The sequence below is a fragment of the Melospiza georgiana genome, chromosome 2 (assembly GCF_028018845.1).
Source record: "Melospiza georgiana isolate bMelGeo1 chromosome 2, bMelGeo1.pri, whole genome shotgun sequence".
Lineage (NCBI taxonomy): Eukaryota > Metazoa > Chordata > Aves > Passeriformes > Passerellidae > Melospiza > Melospiza georgiana.
In genome coordinates, this window is record NC_080431.1 from 73,076,687 (window position 1) to 73,095,524 (window position 18,838).

The 18,838-nt window shown below is 39.5% G+C and overlaps 1 long non-coding RNA gene across 4 annotated transcripts in view; it reads right to left on the reverse strand.

The window, feature by feature from the left end:
• LOC131096996 (uncharacterized) overlaps positions 1-1,263 on the reverse strand; it is a 121,352-nt gene extending 120,089 nt beyond the window's left edge. For all 4 annotated transcript variants that reach the window (XR_009116016.1, XR_009116014.1, XR_009116015.1 and 1 more), the window contains exon 1: positions 1,083-1,263. This is a non-coding gene — a long non-coding RNA (uncharacterized LOC131096996). The remainder of the gene's footprint in view (positions 1-1,082) is intronic.
• Positions 1,264-18,838: the final 17,575 nt, after the last annotated feature.

Below are 18,838 nucleotides of genomic sequence, written 5' to 3' on the forward strand. Positions count from 1 at the left end.
CAAAATTTTTCATGTAAATTCCATATTTCTGCACGTATTCTTAGAATGGTAACAAGTACACCTGATCAGTGTAAATGAGGTCAGAACTCAGGTCAGGGAGTAAACCAGTTCCCTTCAAAACCACACAGTACATCAGAATTTACAGAGATGAAAAAGATTATATTGGGCAAGTAATTTTCAAAACCAGGGAGAGTAAGAATGACCTAAACATGAGACTTTAAAAGGAAAAAAAAAAAAGAAAAAAATTTAGTAGAAATTAGCAACCTAAAACCATTTGGTAACAGATTCAGCCCTCCTAAATTCCCCATCTGTGTGCACAAGGAAGGGCAGAGGAAGCCAGTTACCTGCCCACAGCTCCTCCTCAGGAAGGTTGCTCTCTAGACCTGCCCTCCAGACCTCTTGCCTTGCAAAGTTCTGCCCCAGCCAGGACACAACAGCCCCTTGGCCTCGAGCTTCACTGATACAACAGCACATAACCTGAAAAGTCCCTTCTCTGGGTTCTTCAATTTCCTTTCTTCCACACTCAGCCCAATCCCAGGTCACTGCAGCTATTGAGCTATTCCTTATTCTCCAGATGAACGCCAGCTCTTGCTGTATGGCACCAGCTGGATTCTCCCTTAACAGGACCATGTGACAGCATCCACTTGTTTTGTGGTGCAAGTTCAATCAGCACTGGCTTGACCCAAGGTGAAACTTGTAGCAAAAGCCTGTAGCTGCTGTCAGAGGAGAAGTGCTTCTGTTATGTCAATGATGCTTTTGCTCCTTGCTTTCAGGAAGGATAAAAAAAAACCCCTTGTCTTCAGTCTGAAACCCTTCATTTCAGCAGCTTTTCCTTCCCTTTTGCTATTGCACTCAAAAATGCTCATTTTTTTAAAGAAAGGACTACTTTTCCTTGGAAACACATTTCTAGCCTCCCCAAACCCTCCTGATTTTCTCATTTGCAGTCATTTGAATGAAATTAGCCACCACTAAAGGAATCTTTCAACATCTGGCATTTAAGAAAAATAACATAGCAGGAGACAGAAAACACTTTTAAATTTCTTTTAGAGTAGAAAACTCTGATCTTTGAAAGAAGTGCTTACCATGTTGAAGATCAGATGAGCTCTTAGCTTCCAGTACAAGTTATTTCCTTTTCACTGGGATTATAGAGACCTGTCTTAAAATCTAAATGCTGCCATGGAAACTGTCTACATTCTTTTACTCAGTGGGAAAAGTATTCTGCAAAAATTTCTGTTCCAAATATATTTTTATTCTATCTCAACCCATTGAGGCTGTAAAATGGAATGGGCACAGCTCCTTGAGATGATCATGAGGAGTTGCAATACCAGGATGCAATCTGCTTAGGCCACCTCCCATACTGAGATAGGGAGATACATGCATTTGATGACATCATTTTGCATATAGATGTCTATATGAATAAGTCACTAAAAATGATGCAATGAGAGAAGCAAGATCACAAAATACTCACATGGTTTGTAACAAATTACAAAATTCGTATGTAGGGCCATAACAGGTGGAGAATTCCCAATTAGACCATTAAACATGTTTGTCCCGATAGTCAGGACAAGTCAGACCACAGCAGAACATAGGTAAATTGATCAGAGAAGAACACCTTTTCATTTCTCATCCATCAAGGCCTGTGAAGTTAGAGGAAGTAACATAGTGCAATAGATAAAGAAGCTGTTAATAGTCCACAAGAGAGAAACTCACATTGCTGAGTGGACAGTTTGACATAAATATTCTTTTCCATCTCTAATTCCTGGGAGCCTGTGGAAAAAGCTATTGACTAGATAGAGATGAAGTATGAGTAATTTCATTATGTCACAATTTTATGCTTAGCATCTGGAGATTATTCTGTCTCCAAAGTAAAATCTCATATATGACAACAATGAACAATGAATCTGATTCTCATCTTCATTAAATTATGTCTTCATTGCTATAATTTCAGTCTATTTTTTCTCCTAATATTCAGTCATACTAAAATCAGCTGATTCAGGATGTGAATAGCTAATTAGATTTGCATGATTTCATGCATCTTAAAGAGGGAGCTGAAATTTGCCTGAATTTCTCTTAAAAAAAAATAACGCTAAAAGCATCGAGATGTACTGCTCTGTAAATAAAACTTGTTTTCATATTCTAATCAAGTGGAATAGACAGCTTTGTGCCTCCTGGATAACTGTATGATTTAGGTTACTGACTGGTTTCATTGAAGGTCAAGAGACAACTTTCTTTTGCAGCACTGAAATATTAGAGAAGTTAAATTGTGAATCACACAGTCTTTGGTGTGATAGCCTCCATCACCAGACATGTGGAGCAGGTAGAGGTGTTATCTTCTACAGACACTTGTCCAGCTGTCCCACCACCCCATTCTATAAAATCTGTTGGCTGCCTCACTGATCAGGGTCCATTAAAAATACTGAGTAACAGAAATTTGAATCAGAATTAAGCATTTGGAGTGACAAGGCAAAGTTGGTTTGGACCTCAAGGCGTATTGTGAATGTTGAATATCACTGCCAGGTCAGACAAAGGGATGCTTTAATCTGCTGACTCCAGAGAGGTCAGTGAACAGGTCAGGTCATACACAGATTTTCATTCTGTTTCTGTCTCCCTCTCTGAAGTTTCACAAGTACTTGTTTCCTTTTCCAGCCAACTCACCTCAAAGCTTGTAGGCAAAGCAAGTACAGAGCAGGAGCTCTGTACTTCAAAGAGAAGTTTGCACTAATTTGCCTTGAAAGGTGGTGTAAATTTATTTCAAAACAAATACTTCTTGGAAACATTTCTCATAGAATCATATATCTGTTAAATTTGGGAAAGACCTGCAAGGTCATAGTCCAACTTCTATTTTCTGAAACACTGTTTTCCTTGAGGTGGGATAAGGATTTCTAATTAGTTCTCTTCAGCACAGATCTTAAGATACGTATCATTGCTAATTGTGTGGACATAAGACCTTCTGCAATTGCATCAGCATCCTATTTTATCTGCTTTGTTCTCACACAGACAAGAATCTAATTTTAAGAACAGGTTTTCCAATTACAGTATAATTTATGTGATGATACTTCAATATTATTTTGGATTATAGCAATTAAATTACAATCCTAGTCCTTCCAGTGGTCACAGTGGTAATACCACTGACATCAACAGAAGCCAGATGAGATCCAAAGGGAATGGCAAAGCCATTGTTTGCCTGGGCATCACTTCTACCAAAAGAAGTTTTCATACTCATGCCTAATTCATTTCCTGTAAACAAACACTAGGTATATAGGCAAAATGGAAAAGTCCCTGTTCCATTTACTGGTGTGGTTTGAAGATGAACAGACTGTATTTAAACTGGTGTAAGATCCATCCAGGGCCCATTTCTTCATTATCTGGACTGCTCCCTCTCCACAAGCCTAGCACCCTCTGCACTACACAGTTCCTTCTTTTGAGATGCAGTGACAAGGGACACGTCGTGTCAGCTCAGCCATCCTGCTGCCCAGGACCATAGGCTGAGCTGTGGCTGAAAGACTCAGCCTTCCCCTTTCTGCTTTACAGTGCATCCCCTAGGTCTGCAACCTGACAGTCAAAAATAATAAGTCAAAAATAAATAAGTCAATATCAGTCAAAACAGATTTCAGTTTCTAATCACATATATCTTTCCCTCAGCCATCTTCTTCTCCACATTTCCCCTACTACTGATTTTTCCTGAATTGAAACTACACACAGCTGTAATGCTAATGTCACCTCAGACTGACCTCAGCCCATTCCCCAAAAGATCTTGCTTGTTCATTCCCTGTCAAGGTTGACATTACACAAATATGATAGGCCTGAATTAGACTGAAGGTTGATCTCTCTGATGCTCTGACAGGTACACGGCCTCCAACAATTTCTGAGATTTTTTTGAGATGTTCAGGTTCGCAAATATGAGTGCCTGCCGCTACTTCAGATACCTATGTGTATTCTTGGCAACCAGCTGCTTCTTCAGGAGGTCACCACTCTTCCACAGGTGCTGTGGCATATCTTTCAGCTCCAGGTAGATGTGTCATGTATTTTAAGGTACCTATTTCTCACAATAAATCCCAGAAGTCATGTCTCTATATTCAATACTCTTTGATAAATTTCTGGTCTATGTATTAGTCTACTCTTTAACTACAGTTTTAGCTCTAACCTCATAGCAAGGAGGTTCATAAATTTTAAGAAAAATTGCACGCTTTTGTTGGTTATGAATTTGCTATTGCAGTTGACCTGAGCTGAAGCAGAGGTCTCTTGCAGCTATAGGACAGATGCACACAGGTATAGTTAATGCTTACTTGCCTTAAACCCATACCTAAGCACACTAAAATACCATCACCATCCTCAACAAAGCATATTGTCACATAGCAGTGTATATAAGGCAAGTTAAAATTTAAACAATAGCCATAACTGAAAAAAAAACAATAGTGACTTGAGATATGGCCTCAACAATGGGATGCACAAAAAACATGTGCAAGTTCTAAAATCTGCAAGAGAACAACTAAAGATGTACAGTGAGCAGGAAGGGTATCTGATAGAACTGGAATTCCTGTTCAGATACCCAATAAGCAAAACCCCTACAAGACCTGATCCCAAAACCAAATATCAAGATGAGAATATCTCCCTGGTCGTTTTGGGCATGGGCAGAAAGACCTAAAACTTCAAGAACAGATGAAAAAAAAACAGGAAACACCCACTTCAGTTCTGGCTTCCCACATAGAGAGCTTTGAGGACCATCAGAAACTGTAGTCATCAATCTGGACTGAAACAACATCAGTTCTGCATGTATACTCACAGCTGTAGCTCAGGATAAGTTGATAAAAGACAATTTTGTTCTAGATATGGTGATAATGAAATTCTTTTCAATGTCATTGATGATTATACAGAACTCCATCAATTCCCACTTTTATCTATGTGTTTAAAGAGCTCCTGCCTATTTATCTGTTCAAAATATGGAAGAAAATTTTTAACTTTAAACACCTGTAATGTTTTCCTAAGCATTTTTCAGTTCTGCCACAGCCTTTTAAGGTGGAGGAAATAGAATTGCTAAAATTTCAACTCACCATGGTCCAAGCAGAGCCATAACAACATCCATAGATGCTAATTCTGTTCTTTCCTTACTAAATCCTAACAAACAGCTAACTCTCCATTTTGGCTGCTTACAGCATTTGTTGTGGCTATGGCAGAACAGGCCATTCTGGCATTGTGAGGTGCAGGTTAATTGCTGCTCTTTCACAAGGTTTGTATATTATATTGCATAGACTCCTCCAATAGACATGAAGTTAAGATCATATTTATTTTTGTTAGTGTAGGATTAACACCTTCAGTTGCAAGTAACTTAAAACTGGATTTTTGCCTAATTAAATCACTAGCTCAGCTCAGCTATTCTCCCTGAACTTGCCTATAATAGAGGGAGAAAGAAAAGAGATACCCAGAAGGGACCATAACTTTTTGAGAGTGTTCATAAAACACTACAGAGAAAAAGGGGCTTGGGCTTTTTTAACATCATTCTGGCTGTACATTGGGATACCAACAGTACCATATCCCCTTACAATGAAAAAGTAATTCACCTAAGTGAGACCAAGAGGTGCATTTATGTTCCTTTTCACTGCTGGTTTTAATACACAGTTCCTTTTGGGATTTGCTTGGTTTCTTTGAGTCTCAGTCCTCCACAGACTTCCCGGGACTCAGCTATATATTATATAGCTTATTTTATTTTTCCCACTGCTCTGCTGGCTGTAGGAGTTCAATACTGTTAAGTTCCAAGTTATTGTTTATTATGGAAAATGTGTGAAGAAAAAAATAAAAGAACTGATCACAACAGAGATTGTAGAATACTGTATTCATAATCCATCAATTCCATTAATAGTATATTCTTGCCCTTGATAGCCACCATGATGTCCAAATACTCTGGATTTCCTTCTGCTCCAGTGTCTTTGCAGTGTTACAGATTTAGAGTTTCAGATATCTGGATTTGGGATATTTTTTCCTATCTTTATACTTCTGCAGGACTAAGAAGTCTTGGTATCTTGTGCTTAATTTTAGATATTCTGAAGGTTTATTTAGCAACAGCAATAAAAAGGTAAAGATATGTCAAGATTGTAATCAAACATTAAGAATACTCATGAGTGTAGAGATTTTATGGATAAACTGATATAAATATATATATAATGATAGGATACTGTGGAAATTGAGTTTAAACATCCTGTTTCTCCTAGAGCATAAATTGCTGCTATTCAAGCTGAGTATAAAAAGAAGATATCTATCCCTAATGAAAAAAATCATCAGCTTTTCAGGATCTTATTAGCACAATTTAGGTTTCAATTCCATGAGACTTCAGGAAGATTTAGATAAAATATCATACAGTAAGTTCCCTGAAATTTAAATATTTCTACAGTATTTGTTTTGCTTCTCTTTACCAGACATGAAAATCAGTTTATCTGCAATGTTTGAGTGGAGTAGTTTGTCATGTTGCTCCCTGAGCCTGACAGTCACTGACATTCTTATTTTCATTTTCCCATAGCTGACAATAATTTACCACATTTGTCACCCTCATTGATTTTACTAGCTGTGGATCTAATATTTCCACCTTAATACAAGCAGAACTCCTCCAGGTCACCCAAGTAATGGCAGATAAACAGAGTCCTACACAACTTCAGACAAAAAACAAGTTTTTCTTCTATAAATAGTCATATATAGACAAACAAAATATTATATATATACACATCCCCATATTTTACTGAATATAGGCATTTTTCTCTTATGTACCTATTTCACTACCAATCAGCCTCCTAGCTACAACAAACCAATTCCCTTTGTCTTCTAGCATTTGTTTTCAGAGGCACAGAACAGCTCTGTGCTGCTGAGAGTACACTGATGTGTTGGCAATGTGCATATTTAGCTCAGTTCAGAACAGTCATTGCTGCCCAGCTGGGTGTCCTGTGCCTTGAGCAGCCCTGAGAACACAGCAAGAACTTCAGCCATTATCTCAGAGTCTGATTATTTTATTGACTTTTTTTTTTTTTTGGTGCCTAGGAAAAGGCTTTTTGATGTGGGGATCAGGGGAATGCCTGGACTGCTGCTGAGGGTGGGCCATGAGCCAGATTTTATTCTGTCAGAATGGGCAAGGCCTGGTGAAAGCTGCCCAGAGAGTCTCTATCCTTGGAGATACTCAGAACCTGCCAAGACACAGCTCTGTATGACCCTGCTTTGAGCAGAGGGTTTGGAGTAGACAATCTGAAGAAGTACCACATCAACAATTCTGTGATTCTATCAAATGTTCTACAACAGCCATCCCCAAAAGAGCTACTGCACCATGGAGTGCACTCTGGAGTAGGGGTTTACACCTATCCTTACTCCCAAGAAGAGAAAACATCTGTTGGAGCTGGTACAACATCTGATGGAAGAAGTACCACAACACTACACCAGGCACTGTTGAAGATTGCACACTGTCGTAACTCAGACCACAGTAATTTTTTGCAGGGAAATGAGATTTTTTTTCAAACAATTCGGGATCTGACTCTGACTGAAAGCAACAGGAAGAAAGTTCTTTCCTCCTCTTCGGTAATTAATCCCCACCATATAAATAGAGTGAGTGGAAACAGTTCAGATCAGGTTGTAAACTCATAACGTCTTAGTCTCACCTCTGTGTTTACCCTGTGTCTTTATCCTTACATCTGTGCAACAGTTCTAAGACACAAGGAGCTCTGAATAATGTAGTCTTTGCCAGATGACAGAAGAACAGTGAGGCTTTTTGCCCTCAAGTACTGCAGTCCCGTTCTGCAGCCTCACACAATATTCATCTCATGTCTGAACAGCACCCAATCCAAAATTATGTCAGGCAAAAAACACAGATTTTTGAACAATCAACATCTACCCAACATTTCTTCACAACCTCTACTCCTCTCCAAACTGGACTTTTTCATGTTAACACAGGAGCAGGACACTTAGAACTATCAACCAGCATCAACTGCTGTTAGCCTAGAGATGGTGTCTTATGATAGCAACATAAATGTGTCACAACACTGATGGGACTGCTGCCCTTCAGTCACATCTTTATAGATATGCAGCCACTGACCCCATTTCCACAGCTTTGGCTTTGTCTTGGGCACTCTGTCTATACAGAGGAAGGTCATTTCAGTAATGACAATGAAATGTCTTCACTCTTCAGTAAGCTGGGAGGATTTGGAGAGCCCTGTGCTCCCTCTTGCTTCTGAATTTGGGGTTGGTTGGTGCAGGTAAAATGAGAGGAAGTCCTTCATTATTTCATTATTTCCTTCATTATTTTATCATTCCTTCATTTCCTTCACCATTCCTTCATTATTTCCCCTTCATGCTACTGGGAACTGAGGTACTGAGTGAAGGAAAACTTGTCTCTCTTGCTCACAGATGAACAACACAGGCATGTCCTGTGTTTGAGTATTTTCAGGCTCTTTATAAAAACAAGTGATAAAACAAAACAGCTTGCTTCCTTGTTTTAAGATTAAACACAGGCACAGCCAGACTTTCACAAAAAATTATTCATACCATCAATTTTTAACTGAGATTAATTGACCTTTCAGTACCATGAACTAATAAGGCTTTCAAGGAACGGTACAGGATTAATTAGAACGGGGAGCTCTCAATGGTTGCTAAGAAACAAGTATATATTTGTAATCACTTTTTTACCCTTGGCAGCAATGCCTTGTCATAGATTCAAGAATGTTTCTCTCAGAACAAATCTTTGTCGTTTTCAATTAGCAGGCTAAGAATTTAAAATCCACTTGCTGATTAGTGTAGCAAGACAGGAGGAGGTATGTCTGCTGAAGTAAAGATAGAGAATCACAAATTATATCTATATTAAAGGCCTAAACATCACATGCAGGTCTGGACATGCTGAATTAGCAGGTTCACAGCATGGTTTTCATCTAGGTCAACTAACAATCTCACAGGGAAAAGCAAGGCATGGATATGGGGGTACCATGACCAGGCAGCTCTTCCAGCATGCAGCACAGATTCAATCACCCTCCCTTAGGACATCCAAAAGAGCTTTGTCCTGCTGACCGGCTTCTGGGCCTTGGTCACCAGCCTGCTTTAGCTGCAGCGACAGGATAGCCATAGAAGTCTGAACAAATCAAAGAATAGATAAAAATCCAAAACCAAATAGACTACTGAAAGATGGGACACTTTAACACCTTTCTAATTTTCCCTCAAAAATGACTCGTTAATTTTTTTCAAATGACGTCTCAGCTATGATTGTCTTTGTGATGCGTAATTGCGCTTCTTTATTTTGAATATTCCCTAGTCCATTGCAATGTGTTCTTTGGAAAACAACCCCTTAAAATCCTGCACAGCATTCTGTTTATGTGAATTGTTCCTTTACTGCCATGTAGCCACTTCCCATGGGTCAAGTTAGGAATGTGCTGAAGCATTTACAGAACTTAATGGACTACATAGGAATATCAGAAATCAACTGCATCCAGAGCACTTCCAAAACATGAAGACTAATAAAACCAGAAAACCCTAGAGATCCCTTTTTTATTTTCATTGGAAAGGATTACTAGTAAGAAAAGAGCAAGATTTTTAAACAAAAACATGACATTCATAGTAACGTTCCTTTTAAAACAGTGTTTGCATGTAAAGAATGACCTTCAGCTTTTATGAAAGATATTTTTTCAGGGCCCTGCACAGATTGGTTTTTGATACAGAACCAAAAAATCCAAAATTTGAAGCTAAACTGAAAGTAAACAAGTTATAAATCACACAGGAAGGTGGTAAGAGGGAAGTATCTGGATAATTTGGGAAGCTGGTCTTCAAGAATCACAGAAGTTTGAGAACAATCTTAAAGACAGTGATTCAGAACCTCGCCCTGGTTAACTTCGTGATAAAAATAACAAAGAGATCCCTTAATCAGAGGCTGGGAAAGTTTGTATTTTTAAATTACTGGAATTTCTAAAGGGGATGGAAAAAGTTTTGTTACTGTCTACTGATTGCCTCTGGGTTTGCCATATTTACATAATGGATTTATTTTTGTCTCAATGCACAGATTATTTTCAGGAATGGAAGAGAGGTGTTGCCTTATTCTGAGGCAACAGAAGAAGTAGTATAATTACTTATGCTGAGATGGATCACAGCTAGGAACAAGGGATTGTGTCTCAGCAGATCTCGTCCCAAGGTCAAACTCTCTATCAGATCTGTCAGGACTGAAATTTTACTTGAATAAGTCTGGCAGTTTGTTTTTCTAGGATTTCTTCTAAAGCACGGGATCTAGGTCATCTTGAAGACTATTTATTTGTTTTACATAAGTGTCATTGAGGGAGGATTACTGATCCTCATCTTTCTTCCTCTTCAATTTACAGAAACAGATGCTCTATGCGCTCTGTGGGATGTCCATCTATGATACAGCTCCCAAAGATCATGGAGATCTGAATTTGCTAGTCCAGGAATTATTTCCCATCCCATACTTTCTTTTTCTTAGCTATTTGGGAATAAGACATTGACTCTTCAATGTAACAAAAAAATTATGCTTCAGAAGGTAAAATGGAAAGTAAACTATTTCAGATTAGAATTAAGATTTTTTTTTTCCTTACAGAAGAATACTGAACTTATTGGAACAGCTTTCCCTGAGCTGCTATAGATACCCTTTTATAGTCACCTTTTTGCATATAATCTTTTAAAACTTCAAAAGGAGAGAACTTAGGGTGGCTGGACTGGCTGTGCATGGCAAGCAAAACTGGCAACAGCCACTTATTCTCACTTTATAACATCTTGCATTTTTATCTTGTGAAATTACAGACATAACAAACTCAGCCTAAGGGGAGGTGTAAAATAAACACTTTTTTTTTTTTTTTTTTTTTTTTGCATTCTCTTATGTCTTTTGATATATTCTTATAAGACCAGGTAATGTCATGGCATAACTATAGCTTTTCTGGGCTAGTCAGATTTTCAAAGATAAAAAATATCCTCTCTACCTGCATGGAGATTTATCATAGCTTGGAAGAGCAGTCTGGCACCTGATTTGCAGACCAGCATCTTCCCGCAGTCACTTCCCAACTCCAGTTCATCCCCAATGCCATACACTTGGTTCTTCTGCATAAAAGTCTAGATGTTTTTTTCTGTTATCCTATGCAATTTGTTTCTTTGAAGATAAATATTAGCAATTATTTCTATAACAAAATTTCTGAAGAAGTATTTTTTTGTGGTTAATTATTGGCCAAGACAAATATTAACCACCATCTATTATTATTTCAGACTGTGACTTCTCTTTCAACATTAAGAACTTAGAAATAGGTCTGTACTCCTTAATTAGCCCTCCTTTATTGTCCTACCAGCATACAGACATGGTATTAATCTGAGCAGTGGCAACGACTGTCATCGCTAACCTCAATTGACTAATCTTTGCTTGTGAAAGAGAAGCTTAAAGGAAACATCTTGCTACTTTTGGATAAAAACTGACTGGGTAACACATTTTGTCCTTTGAAAGGGAAGCTTCTGTTAAACACAGTCATTCCTCATCTATCTCATTATTTCACACTCTTTATAGAGAACATCTTGACCAGATAAAGAAAATGTGAGCCTATTAAAGTCAGTATGCTTATTGATGGGATACCTAACTTACCTGTGTAGTTAAAACCTGACATTTACTTTTTAGCTTCCAATGTAATCCAGAAAAGCATCCTCAAAACTCCTCCAAAAAAAATGAACAGACAGCAACTTTGTCCTTTACATAAACCTTTCATTTTTCATTGAAGCTCTGAACCTTCTCCAAGCACTTCTTCTGGCTCCTTCCCATTCCTATCTCAGTGAAAATCCTCAAAAGAATAATCTTTAACCAACAGGATACTAGACACTTTTTTTTAACCCAGTTCTCTTTCCTAGTGGCCATTTCTCCTCACTACTCTCCTCAGGCACCTTCTTGAGTCACAGGGTAGCTGCCACTCAAGGATGCAGAGACGCCAGGGATATACAGGGAGTACAGCATCTGTGGGATGCTGCTGGCACACTGGGCAGTCCCTGCAGCAGATCCTGCACCTGCTCCTGCCTGTCCAGAGCAGGAGTTGTGAGTCTATCCTTCGGTCCTGTTGTGAGTACATGCTTGTCCACGTTGTGAGTATTTCCTTTTCACCTCTGCTGGGCATTCATGAACCTCACAATCTCATGCAGGAAAGCAAAGAGTGTGTGGGCAACTCTTTCGTGCCACAGCTTCTGCTGCCCTGCAGAACAGTTGTCTGGCACCTGCAGCTGCTAAAGAGATGCTGCTTCTGGTCATCTTTCTTTTTCCTTGGTTTTTCCAAGGAAGACTCAACAGTCCAAATCAGACCCTACTACACACTGAGAGCCAGATGGGTCTGTGTTGTTCAGAGGAACTTTCTGGCCCTAATCATGGGGACCATAACCTTCTCTCAGAAAGTCCCTAGACACATGCAAGATACACACAATTATGCACATGAGGTTTTTTCTCCAGGATGCCCCCGTTCTGATGACACTCAATGGACAGTTATTGGCAAGAAAAGCCTGCAGGGAGAGGTCTGCCATGCCATGACAGCCACATCACATTTTCACTACTGCTTTATGGGAGCAGCCATCATCATCCCATAGAGCATAAAAGACCAAGACAGTTGAGATGTCATTACGACATCACAAGTAAGGTGGTCCATGAAATTCTGCCTTGGCTTTCCTACCCTCTCTTCTAGAGAGTCTGTTCAAAAGCAGTTCTTGAAATACCTGTTTTTTGCAAGAATCAAAGGATAGCCTTTCCCAAAGACATAGTGTATACCTTCTATATGAATGTCAGAGTGGCTCAGGTCACCCTAAAAAAGGTTACAGCAAATCATGCTCAGATGTTGGTATTCAACCTACTATGTACCACAGATGTCATTTTGAAAATTTAGAAACTCTGCTAGATTAATATTGCAGTTATCTTAAAGCAGAAGCATACTGAAACTAATAGTAAAATACAGAGACATTTTTTAAAGCATCATATTTCTTATTGCATTTTATTACACCCTTTTCAGCTTTGTGGAATTTACTGTCAATACTAATGCAGAGTATTGTCTTTTTTCTAAAGCTCTGTCATGGTTGAGGAATAGCACTCCCCAGTTCAGTGCCCCTGCCAAGACTCTCACCAGCAGATGTCACTTGCTCACTCCCTTCTCCTTTCCCACTCCAGGGATGGAGTTGAGATTTGGTGGCACAAGGGTAAAAATTACAGTTGAGATAAGAACAATTTGCTGCAAACAGCAACGAGATAAGAAAAGGAACAGTAACTGCTGCAATACTAATAACAAAATATATAAGACAAAGAAACTGATTACATGGAAATGAAACAATCTCCTTCACCCCCAGCCTCCCATGATTTCTCCACAGAAGAGACATTTACTCACAACCCTGGCAAGTGATGAGATGGTATGAAATAACAGCAGGGTCTGGCCACGTCCCCTTCCCAGTTACTGTAAAAATCTAACCCTGTTCTGGCCAAAACCAGGACACTGTCACTAAATATGCTGACAAAATTGTTATTAACCAGCACAACAGGAGAAAAAACAGGTACAACAAGCAATACTTTAAAAAATGGCTGTCATCTTCTCTCTTCTAACCAATCTTTTCCATGCCCTTACCAACCCAGCAGCAAATTCAGCAGAGTGGGTGAAGTAGATAGGGATAGGCAGGTATTAAGATCTGTGTAAACCATCTACAAAACTGCTGCAAAATACTGTGACTACAGCTATTATTTTGTTGTTTTAGCAGAAACTAAGCGGAAAAGTCATTTCCTAGCAATCAATGAACATAACTTTGCCAGAACAATCAATCACTCTCCCAGAATCCAATATTTAGAAGGGAAAGTGTTTACAAGAAAAACCCTGTAAGTGGTTTGGAAGCTAAACTGAGAAAAGGTGTTGCCAAGGGCCATCTTCTCAATGGATATGTATCATCCACTTAAGAAGCCTGTGGCTCAGCATCACCTTATACCTTATAGCTGAGATTAGAGATGCATGGGCTGAAAACCTCTCCTGCCACAGGCACAATGGTCCATCACAGGCATTTAACCTAACAAGCCATAACTTCTCCATAAAATGTGGATATCACCTGGGGTAATTCACCAAGTTTCTAACATTCTCACATTACCTCACATATAAATCTGCATTCCTGTCAAAGTGAATTGTACTTCAAAGGCCAGAATTAGATTTCTTGTTATTGAAACACAAACCTTCCTATTCAAGTAGGTTTCTTATTCTCACAGGGCAGCATTTTGTTCCCCAAAAAAGCACAGTGAATGGACTTCTACAAAAAAAAAAAGTAGATGTGAAATAAGGACCCACAGGTGATGGGAGATTCCACAATGCCATATTTAGAAGTCAAGTACTGAACTCAGAAGTCAGGTGTTCAGCTTTAGAGTTAGCCAGGTTAGGTACCCTGAACACTGCATTGGAAGGAAAGGCTCTGACTTCCCCCCCAGCAGCACTGGGATGCCCTGGTGCCTGAGAGAAAACATCACAGAAACACAAACCATCAGCTGGACACACATCTTCAAAACTGAGCCTAGGCACCTCTGCAAAATAGGGATTTAGAGCCTCAAATTATGCTTACCTTCTTATCAGTGCCTTAGTGGTACAGTACCTTGCCAGGAAAAGAGAGTTTAAAGTAGGATTCAGAGCACCAAATTGCTCCATTAACATTTTCCACTGCCTTCAGCAGAGAAGGGCAGCAGAGTGGAGTCTCTTGTAATAGTGTGCACAATTCAGCTTTATAAATGCTCAGTGAAATACTGAAGTGGCTTTCCTGGATCATCTATCCCTGGCATATCACAGGCAGCCACAGGGTATAATCTTTCACATGTAGTCATAGAACTTGCATGAATTAAACAAACTCTGTCCTTGACAGAGTATCTTATTCTCTTTGCTACAAGAAAGTTGTAAAACCTTAAACCTTGTTCTAAGTAACCAAAAACCAAAGTCATGGAAAATTAGATTATACCCATTTGTTCTTGTGCCAAGATTGGCCTTTAACAGAAACATCTAAGCTCACTAGGACATGCTTTTACTCCTGCAGTACTTGTTGAGAGAAATGTATCTTCTCTTAGTCCTGGTTATGCTCAAGTGATTAAGTTAAAATCTGTAGTGAGAGGAGACATGAATGCCTCCTTCCTTTCTGTGGAACTTAGAGTTGCTCTCTTTGCAGGACTTTTGGCTTCAAAGCTCTTTTTTCTTGATGGTAACTCTTAACTGTATCCCCCATGCAAGCTGCTCAGGACCTTATGCACTTTCTACCTGAAATCCCTCTGTTCACATACCCCAAACTCACATTTACCTTTTTCACAATTTTTTTTATTCATGCCTCAGCCATTCTGTTACAGGGAGATTTATAATTTTTTTCTTTTCCACTATTTCTTCCAGCTCCTAGGTTCCCATTTTTGGTTTGTAATGATTTCATTACCTCAGGAGCCCAGGTCTCCTATTCTTACCCTGCTCACCATACACCTTTTCTTGTGTGACAGTCCAGATTCCATGTACTTCCAACAGCTCTACTGACAGATTTACTACTGAATTTTAGCAAGATTTGAGGTATTGCATTTCCACTGACTTCATGCACCAGCTGTACCTGTGTAGAAGGGTGCAAAACATGACATATTTGATGATGATAGAGGGGGCACATACTGCTTATTATTAGTGTTAAGCTTCTTTTTTTCCTTTGTTTTCTGTAGTTCCTATAGCAATTTGTTAGTTTTAAGATATTTCAGTTTCTGTCTCTTTGCCTATCTGTGGGATCATTGAGCCCACTTCAGCCATTCACAGCTGTGGGGCAAACTGGGGTCACTCACTGAACAGCTATACCAAGGGCAAAAAACACACAAGAAAAAATAGAGAAGTCAATAAAAGGAAAACATGACTAAAATCTTGGTAAGTGATGCATCATGACACAGGAAATGGAAAAGTATTAATGAGATATTTTCTCAATTTCTTTTTGCACATGCCTATCTCACTCAAGAATTTCAAATAAGGCCTATCACCTCCTGAGCTGAATGGAAAGAGAACGGCTAAGCACTCAAAGGCTCTTCATAGCTTAGGACTAAAAGCAAAGGGCTCACCTTGATGCGCACAGAAAAACTCTTATAGTCCAAAACATGCTGGCTATGCCTATGCTTCTTTCTGCAGGACAGTCACAGGCCCAGATGATCCCTCACTTTCTCATGGGCTGGAACTATGCCAAAAACCATACTAGTGACTAAATCACTGCCTGCCAGTCTTTTATCTGGATTTTTTACTGACCCAATCGAAGGAGTCAGCTCTGTTCCGTATTCCTGCAAACTCAGAGGGAAATTGCTCCAGAGCTGACTCTGCCCCCTTAAAAAGCCCATGACTTTAATAGGGATGAGCTCTCCACATCTCAGTTCTCTAGCTGTAAAATGGTAAGTGTTGGCAGGAATGGATTAGATGTGGAAGACTGGCAAGGAGGACTGTAAATCACTTGAGTGACTCTTGATAAGGCTGTGTGAGCATCAGGCCAGTCATGGACCAGGTTTAATGGTGCCTGTGTCTCCACTTGAGTACTCCTGTCCATCTGTTGCCTTGGGGTCCCCTGCTTCACATGGCATTGGAAATAAATTTACTCCATGTTCTAGACACAAGTTTCTGGTTGTCCCAGGTATCTGCCTGTATCAACTCACACAGCACCTACTCCTTTAGCGTTTGAGATGAAAAAACAGAAAACCTTTAAAACATATGACGTCCCTTTCTCTAGGGGATTGGGGTGGGGGGGGAAGGTGAATTTCTTTATTCCGCACTTCAAATTCTGTTTCTAAACAAGTCATGAACACATCCAAGTTAAAGATTCCCTTCTGGCACACCTATGTGCATAAGAATAATTTAGGTATAAGCCAGTGAATAAATCTGTATCACATTTGTTTCTTTTTGCTCTTTGTCCTACTTCTTTCAATTCCTATTTATGAGGATCTTATTTTTCACCTGAGACTTGAAAAAACCATTTTCACTATGAAATGCAGATAGGAGGTGACACTCATACTTGTGTTACCTCCAGTTTTCATTTGCAGGTACTGACCATCTGTTCAAACAGGCTGGAGTTAGAATAGAGAATGAAAACTTGCAAATTAAAGTCATCCCGATGTCAAAATATAATCAAATTTCGAAGAGTCAGGAATATTGTAAAGCACTAACAATTTTTTTAGAGATATTGTACTCAGCAGACGAATCTTTTATGAAGCAGTGTGATGCCTGGATGAACACATCTCTGATATTCACTCCCTCCCCAACAGGTTTCCACACTTTGCAAGCAAAAAGCCATGTCAGATGGAACTTTGAGTAACCAAAGCTTTTTCTCATAGCATGTAATTCCACAATGCCCAAAGGTTTTCTATTAAAAAAAAAAGTAATAAAACCGAGAAAAAATAGTTTTTCAAAATTAAAAAATAAATAAATAAATAAAATTGTAGTACATGAGGAAAAGAAATCAAAGATTTTATGCCACTTTTTTCCCCCACTGTCTGTACCCTACAAGTGAGTGGTCTGCTACCCTTGGTTGCAGCCAGTTAAGTGCATCTGGTAGCAAACTCTAATCAGTCCCCATTGGTACTAAGAAATTTTCTGATCACATTTGTGATCCTGGTTTCTTACTCTCCATTTTTGGCTGGGTTTTGGTTGTGTCTACATCAGCTGCCCCCTGTCACCCCTTCCCCACTCGTTTCACATCCTCTGAAACTTGTTCAGCCTCAGCAGCTCCCTCAGGCATGACACAATCACCCCTCCAAAAGTTCTCCTCTTGGCCCAGACACCTAAGGGAAGACGTACATTTTTGGGAGGAAAGGAGCAAGATCAATCTGTTATGGACATGTGGTTTACATTCCCTGGACAATGAGCAGCTGTGCCTATGCTGTTTCATCTGCACCCACACTAGTGCTACAAATAAATATCACAGAATGCCACAGAACACTCTGAGTTGGAAGGGACCCACAGGGATCTTTGGGTTCAACTCTTCAGTGAATGGTCCATATGGGGACTGGACCCACAATCTTGGTGATATTAGCACCAAGCTCTAACCAGCTGAGCTATAAAATTTCACTAACCAGCCCAGAAACTGGCTGATTGAATGGTTTGCACAGGAATTTCTGCAGAGCATGTTTTCTCAAAGTCCAGAACATTTCTTTGGTGTGCTGAAAAGAAGTTAAAAATCTTTGACTTCTGAGCTCCCCATCTGCCTAATTCCCTGAGAAAAGAAAGGGAGCTCTATCAGCCCTGACACATCCCCAAAGGTGCCCTTTCACAAAGGTTTGTTCCCAGCCTGCCTCCAAGCTGCACACAAAGCTTTCTGCTGTGGTGGCTGGCAGCCACAGGACCCCACTAAACAGCAGGAGGGAAGAAATTCCACCAGAGGACAATTTGCAGCAGGAACATGCCTTGCATGCACAAACTGCCTGTTGGAGGATATTTTCTCTCTCTGCTGACTTTGTGAGGAGCCTGGGGAGATCAGCCTTCTGACTCAAATACTGCATTTAGGTGCTTGAAGTTCAGTAGCAATTCACAGGATTGCTAAGCACATATAGCTTTCTAAGTTAACAACAGATAAGAGATGTAACTACATTTTGAAGCCTGTGATAAAATGCTGGAGGTAGAGGGAGGCCCTAATCAGTCATCGAGTACATCAATCACCAAAACTGGGTTTTCATTTAATTGACAAATTTTATTACATTTTACAGTTTGATTTTTGCAACCCATATAAGCCCTTCTACTGATAAAGGAACTAGAGCAGACAGTGGTTTTGTGTCTGCTACAGACCAGCAGGACAATTTCTGGAGCTGTGTATAGAATCACAACAAATTATTTGCATATGTCTGTTCAAGAAGCCAGATTGTCCCAAGGAC